The following is a 6638-nucleotide window of genomic DNA, read 5'->3' on the forward strand; positions in this document are numbered from 1 at the left end:
AGCAGCTATTATGTATAGTAGCTGCCCTCTTCCTATTGTGCCTTGCCACCTCCCCTGTGTGATGTTATGCCAAGATGGTTGCTCACACCAAAGAATAAACCCTTCTCCCCAGCATGCCCCTGTTCCCGCCTAGAAAGTAACCTAATACTCTCGCTCACCTCCTACCACCTAGTGACATCATGGGCTCCTCCATTCCCTGGTCACTACCTCACTCAACCCCGCCTCAGCCCCTACAAACCCCACCCCAGTCTCTATAAAAGACTCTCCCTGCCCTGGCCATATTTCTTTTGTCTCTGTTCAGAGACAGCTGGGCAGATCTAGTCCCCTAATAAAGGCTTGTTGTGGCCTGGTCTGGTCTTGGTTTTCAGCCCTTTTACCTGACGGGCAACACATGTCCAAAATTCTAATGTATAGGTGAATTAAGTGACTATAGAACATTTGCAAGTTTACTTATGTTTCTTTTCATAGGAAGAAGCTGAGTGTGCTTCATTAGAGAAATAAAAATGAGAAAACAGGGGCTGGGAATGCAGCTCAGTGGCAGAGCACTTGCCTAGCATGTGGAGAAGGATTTACCCCAGGGCCACACATACACTCAAAAAATATGACTAAGCAGTGTATCGAATAGCTCAGTGAGAACTGAAAAATTTCACAAATACAGTCATGTGCTGTGTAATGAATTTTGGATCCAAAATGGACCTCGCCTATGAGCATGGTCCTATAGGAACTAAAAAATTCCTGTCGCCTAGTGAAGCTGCAGACTTCCTAATGCCACAGCACAATGCACTACTTATGTTTGTGGTGAAGCTGGTATAAACAAACCCACTGCACTGCAGGCGTTTGAAAGTCGAGCACATACAATTATGTGCGTGGATACTTGATAATGATAATAATGGCTTTTGAATTTACTATCCTATACTTTTTATCATTATTTTAGAATGTACACTTTCTACTTATAAAAAAGATTTTAAGGCTAGGAATTATGTTCAGTGGTAGAACAGTTGTTTAGCATGCCCAAGGCCCTGGTTCAATCCCCAGCATGGAAGAAAATTAGATATGTTAATTACATTTTTTTGAAAGTTTGCTGTGAAGCATTGTGCTGTGTTATGCCAGTGGTAGCCCTCATGTGTCACGTTCACTACATTTCTTGATTGCATTGAGAGACCTCATGGAGCAATTGGCTATGCCTTCTAGGTTTGTTAAACACACTCTATCCTTTTCACACACCAATGAAATTGCCTAGTGGCACATTCCTCAGGATATGTCGCTGTCCGAAAATGATAAACGGCCTTCATTGTACTCCATTAGATGTACTTGGAGACTGAGCTATGCTGCTGCAGAGGGGAGCCAGGATCGGTATGCAGGAGTCCCAGGAGAGCTTGAGGTTCATTCTGGATGAACTTGCTAGGGGAGCAGGGACCCAGAGCAGGAGTGAGGCAGGCAGGGTCTAGGATGTGTGAGCACCCAGCCTGCATGTCACTCCCCTTGTGGGTGATCTTGCAAAAAGCCCATCCATGCCAAGATGCAGTAGCAAGCTCTCATGTGAGCCCATCCAGGCCAGAACCCAGGAAGAGAACAGTAGGCAGCTAGGGGACTGGGGTGCCACAGGAATGTGGGATCAGGATGCAGGAGCTGCTTACTATCCCAACCCTGCTCAAGGGATGGAGATACATCCTTTTCCAAACCCCTACATCCTTTGAGTTTGCTCAGACCCCACCTGTGCTAACAGAGGGACTTCAAACCCCCATCTTTAGCCATCACAAGCAGGCCCAGAGAATTCTTGTGGTGTCCGCAAGTGGGTTTAGAGCAACCTTTCTGACAAAGAAAACTGAATTAGAAAGTGCCCAGTCATGGGCTCCAGGCTTCAGGCAGACTCAAAAATTCAGGTCCTAAACGAGAGACATTTGTGGGAATAATGATGATCCAAATGGTAGAATATCTGAGTGAATGATGGTGTCAACATTTCTACGTCCTGGACATTACACCAGACATTTTATAGGCATTGTTGTCATTTTAATCTGCCCAACAGCTCTGAGGTAAACATTAAAGGAGGCACAGAGAAATTAAGTTACTCCAGGACATACAGAGAATGCTAGAACTGGGATTCAAAGTGGGTTGATCTAATTTAGGTATCTGTATCTCACCAAGGCTCCCACCTGGCTCATTTGATAGCTGGTGATATGGGGCCCAGGGCCAGCATCCTGATCCCCCTTCTCATCTGCTGGGAAAATCTCTTAGTCCCTCTGACCTTCCTTTGCCACTCTTGTGTTTGTTCAGGAAGTCTATGCATATCAATAAAAAATGAAGAGCTTTCATACACTGTCTCCTGCTGAGATGCCCAGGGATCGGGGGTAGTGTTGGTACAGATGTAAAAGAAGTGTACAAAGGGGTGACATTCTAGAAGACAGGAATCTGTGATGAAGCATGGGGATGGGATTAAAAATGATCATGAGGGATTGCAGGTGTAGCTCAGTGACAGAACACTTGCCTAGCATGCTTGAGGCCCTGAGTTAAATTCCCAGCACATGTGTGTGTGCACGCACACACCCCCCCCACACACACACACAAAAGAAGAAAGAGGAGGAAGAGGAGGAGGAGTAGGAGGAAGAAGGGGATCATAATGTCCGTGAGTCCACATTCTAATTTACTTCCGAGATGTTTCCGTCCTCTTGCACATGGGTACATTCCTGATCCATCTGTCCCCTTCCCCATCAAAACTCCAGCTGTTCTTCAAGATGAAGTCCTGGGCTAACCTCATTACAGACTACCTCTTTGTAGGTATGGGCTGATGCTTGTCTGTCTGTGTCATCTCAATTCATCCCAAACCAACCACAGGTTTAGGCAATTTGAGGGCAAGCAGTTTAAACTTTGGATCTTGAATATCACCCAAAGACCTGTGTTTTGAAGGATTGGTCTCCAGCCTGTGGTGCTACTGGGAAGTGGTGGAACCTTTAGGGAGTGTGGCCTAGTGGGAGAAAGTTAGGTCACTGAGGAGTTGTCTTAAAGGGGATATTGGGACACTGTTCCCTTCCAGTTTCTCTCTTTGTTTCCTGCCTGCCACGAAGTCAACAGGCCTCCTTCACCATGCGCCCCTACAGGTCTAAAGCAATGAGGCCACGTGACCATGGACTGAAGGCTCCAAAACGAGCCAAAATAAACCTTTTCTCCTTACACATTGTTTATCTCTGGTATTTTGTCACAGGGATGGAAAGCTGATTAACACAAAGCTCTTTCGGATCTGCCCCTCCTGCATTTCCAGAAGGAGAGACACATGTGCTTTGGGCCTGGGAAGCAGAAAGTTGTTTGGAGCAGTGGGTAGTCACATGTCAGCTGACTTGAATAGACACGGAAGGTTGTGTGTGTGTGTTTTTTTTTTTAGTTCTTTTATTGGTATATTTTAGGTATACAATTCGTTTACATTTATCATTGGGTGTTTGTACCTGTACATGATGTATCTTGGTTGGGTTGTGTGTTTGAGATAGTTCAGTAGTATGCTAGGAATCTCCCCTCACCCACACAATATTCTAGGATGTAAACTACCCAAGGGCTATCAAAGCAGCAGCAATGGCCATTTTCTTTTGATTTTTAAAGATACATTATAATTATGTAAGTATGCATGAATGTGCTTTCTTTTTAAAGTAAATACAGTATTACAGATAAAGTAAAAAAAAAATTTTCCCACCGCATTTGCTCCTGTGCCATCACTATTTTTAACCAAGTGTGTATGGAGGCACATTTTGGCTGGCACAAAAGCCTGTCCCCATTCCCACTACAACACGACCAGCATTGTGGGCTTGCATGAGTTCATCATTCCGCCACCTCGTCATTGGCTAGTCACCCACCCTCCCCAGCCCCAACCTCATAAAAACACTAGATGAGAAATACTCTGTTGTGGGCTTAGAATTCCTTTCTAGGACACTGTGGCTACGCTCTTGGCAGCTCTTGGGAGTTTCCGGCCGCCTCTTTGTGTTAGGCTTGTGGGTCAGGAGAGGGGGGCGAAGGTTGTCACAGGGAACCAATCTCTCAGATGTGATTTGGGAAGGCTGCCCTGTGGTACGATTTAACAGGGACAAGGAACTCTGGACTGGACCAGGAAGCAGAAATAACAATACATACCTTGATGGATGCACTATTTTGAGGATAAAAAGAGAAATTTGATGTGAAAGCTGTACAAGGTTGTGGAAGATAGGAGAGAATATATGAAGACTGTTTCAATAGTTGGCCTTGAGAAGGATCTTTTCTGAGCTTTATTCTTTCAAGGGATTGCTAAGCTAAGAAAAATAATGTAATGACAGAGATATTTCACTTCCCAGACAAAAATTATATGGTGGAATTGCACACACTTCTGTCGGCTGTGCCTTCGGAAGGATCCTGTGGTCAGTGTGGGTCTGCGTTCTAGGAGACAGGATTGTCTAGATTGCAGTCTCCCGAGTACAGTGTGTTTGAGTGGGAGTTTGTTTTTCAGACCTCATGCAGTTTCATCAAATGACTAGTCTCTGGATGGAATTCAAGCCTGGGGATATCTGTGCGTGTGCCTGGGGCAGACTCCAGGCCTGGCTGGGCAGCAAAGTCAGGGAATGTTCTGACAGCTCTTGCTTAGTTGGCAAGAGAAGGGGAGGAACCTTGTCATTAAACTCATGGGCCAGAAACAGCAACTGCATGGCTTTTGGTCAGCATGGTGGTCACCAGTACTTGTCCCTTCTTTTTCTTGTGTCGGAATCCCATTTCACACATTCACTGTCCTTCTCCTGGGTAAAGCATCTTGTCACTCCCCATTCTCCCATCCAAGCAGTCCCAACCCAAAAAGCAGGTTCAGTGTTAAGGGCTTTCTCTCTCCCAGATGATGTTTTTGTTATTTTTGGTTTTTCTTTCTTTCATGTATTTTTGAGGTGCTGGAGATAGAAGCCAGGGCCTTGCTATATTCCCAGCCAGGTGATTTTTAATTTAATTACGATTATTTTTTTCCATACTGGCCAGGTGAGGTTTTTAGATCTCTCTCATGGTCTGGGCACTTTGGTTGCTGCCAAATGTCATGGGACACAAGAAAAATGACCACGCAAGTCAGATTTTTATTGTCCTTTGTTGGAAGGCAGGGCATAAAGAGAAAACCCTTCAGATTCTGAGTTTTTTCATTGTCAAAAGTTGGAAGTAATTTACTTTATATCATTAAGTCATTGTATCATCACTTGGACTCCCATTTTAAAAAATACTTAACGTCTTAATTTTTTTTAAGTGGAAGCTTGTTTGTGTTTGTGTCTTAAATGATACCTTTTGCCACTCCTTGTCTCTATGAGTGCTTCTTTCTGCCCTGACCATGACCTCATGTGGTCTCTTCTAAAATGGCTCACGCTGGCTCTGATATCTTACTATACCTATCTCTTTCCAATTTTCTACTCATGAGTCATGTTGGTAGGTTGGACTTGGGTGTGTGTGGTGGGAGTATTTACACCATGGAAATTGATAAATACTGTAATCAGGGCACCCTTGCTTGGAGAGGTGGATTTTAAACATTTAGCAACAAACTACTGCTTTTCTGTCTCGGGAACAGGGGGTCCATGCAGAAGGGAAGGAAGGAAAATTTTATATAAAGACATATATATATATATAATTATATATATGGCTAAAGCAAAGTTTATTGTTCCTTAATATTTATAAAAATGTAAACATTCATTTGAGGGGATGTTAAAAGGCTCAGCACTTTCACTGACATATGAATTTATTTCCTTCCTAAAAGTGAAACAAGTGAGCGATTTTAATTGTTTGAACATATATGTCAATATTGGTCAGGAAAAAAAATATGGCCCCATGTTAAATTAGCAGGGTATTATCTTTCAAAGCAAAGGGTGTGGTCTGGGTTGAATTATTACCCTATCCAAGTTCATTATGACAAATTGTAGTATGTGTGTAGTACGGTATAGCTTACCATATTCATAATTTAATTTTGCTCATTAATTAATGCATTTGATAACCAAATGGCCTATATACACCTGCCTTGGGGCTACAGTGACGTACACAATAAAGTTCAGCTTTTAGTGAGCTCATACAAGTAAATAGATTAATTTTGCTCATGCAGGTAAATAGAAGGAAATGATGTATTTTAATTGGAGGTTTGTGTGTGTGTGTGTGTGCGTGTGTGTGTGTGTGTATGGCAGTGGTCAGATCAGATCACCTTCCTGGAAAGGTAAGACCTACAGGAATATGCACGGTGTGTGTTTTGCATGTTGGGGCAGAGAGTGGGGTGAGATAAGGGCATTCCGGGCTGAAGGTCACATCTAGGAGAATGGACTAGCACATTATATTTGTCGACACACGTTAGTTGTTTCATAGGGGGGTAGCAAGCAATTAGCAGCAATAATCTGTTCTCTTTCTCTAGAAAGTAAGAAGCTGGGGGAGCTGCTTCCAGTCCCATATTTTAACTGAGGTGCTTGGTACATTAGCATTTAATATACTTACTGATATGGTTGAATTTAGGTCTGCCACATTGTTGTAATTTTTGCTGTATGTCTTCTGTTTTTGTTCCTTTTTTCCTCCTTTCTTGCTTTCTTTTGGACTGTTTGAATATTTTTAAAGAATTCCATCTTCATTTATCCATGGAGGTGATCACTTTCCCACCACATTAATGTAAGTCCATGAATCAAGAA

This window comes from Heterocephalus glaber, unplaced genomic scaffold (genome assembly GCF_053883595.1).
Source record: "Heterocephalus glaber isolate CG9 unplaced genomic scaffold, H.glaber_assembly_v1.0 deba00001564, whole genome shotgun sequence".
In the NCBI taxonomy this organism is placed as follows: Eukaryota; Metazoa; Chordata; class Mammalia; order Rodentia; family Bathyergidae; genus Heterocephalus; species Heterocephalus glaber.